Below are 462 nucleotides of genomic sequence, written 5' to 3'. Positions count from 1 at the left end.
TTCAGTATACTTACGTAGTTCTTTGCGGGTTGTAATCTAAAGCGTCACCTTTCTTTTTTCCTCTTGATGGATTACACTGATAAGAGATGCTATAATATATGGTGAAAAATGGTTCTGAAATAAAGTGCTGTGATTTTAGTTCAAACCACTGAATTGAGTCACCTTAATTTATCACTAGCTTGTTTCAGACATTTAAAATGGTCTGAAATATAACTATTATAGGTTACAATATTATGTTTTGTTTTGTATATTCTGTTTAAAATATACACACAATGTGTAAATGTGTTCAGTCGATAAAATGACTCCATTTGCATGCACACCATTACTCTCTAAAATTAGCTTATTTTACACACACATTTAATACTCGTGAAAATGTTTATATATTACATTTATTTTCAATCATTTTTTGAAATGATAAACTGAACTGAACTTCGTTTTGGGTAAATCTAACTGCAGTCTTTG

Source organism: Sinocyclocheilus rhinocerous, unplaced genomic scaffold (genome assembly GCF_001515625.1).
Source record: "Sinocyclocheilus rhinocerous isolate Xijiao unplaced genomic scaffold, SAMN03320098_v1.1 scaffold5444, whole genome shotgun sequence".
Taxonomy (NCBI): domain Eukaryota; kingdom Metazoa; phylum Chordata; class Actinopteri; order Cypriniformes; family Cyprinidae; genus Sinocyclocheilus; species Sinocyclocheilus rhinocerous.
This window is presented reverse-complemented; position numbering follows the sequence as displayed.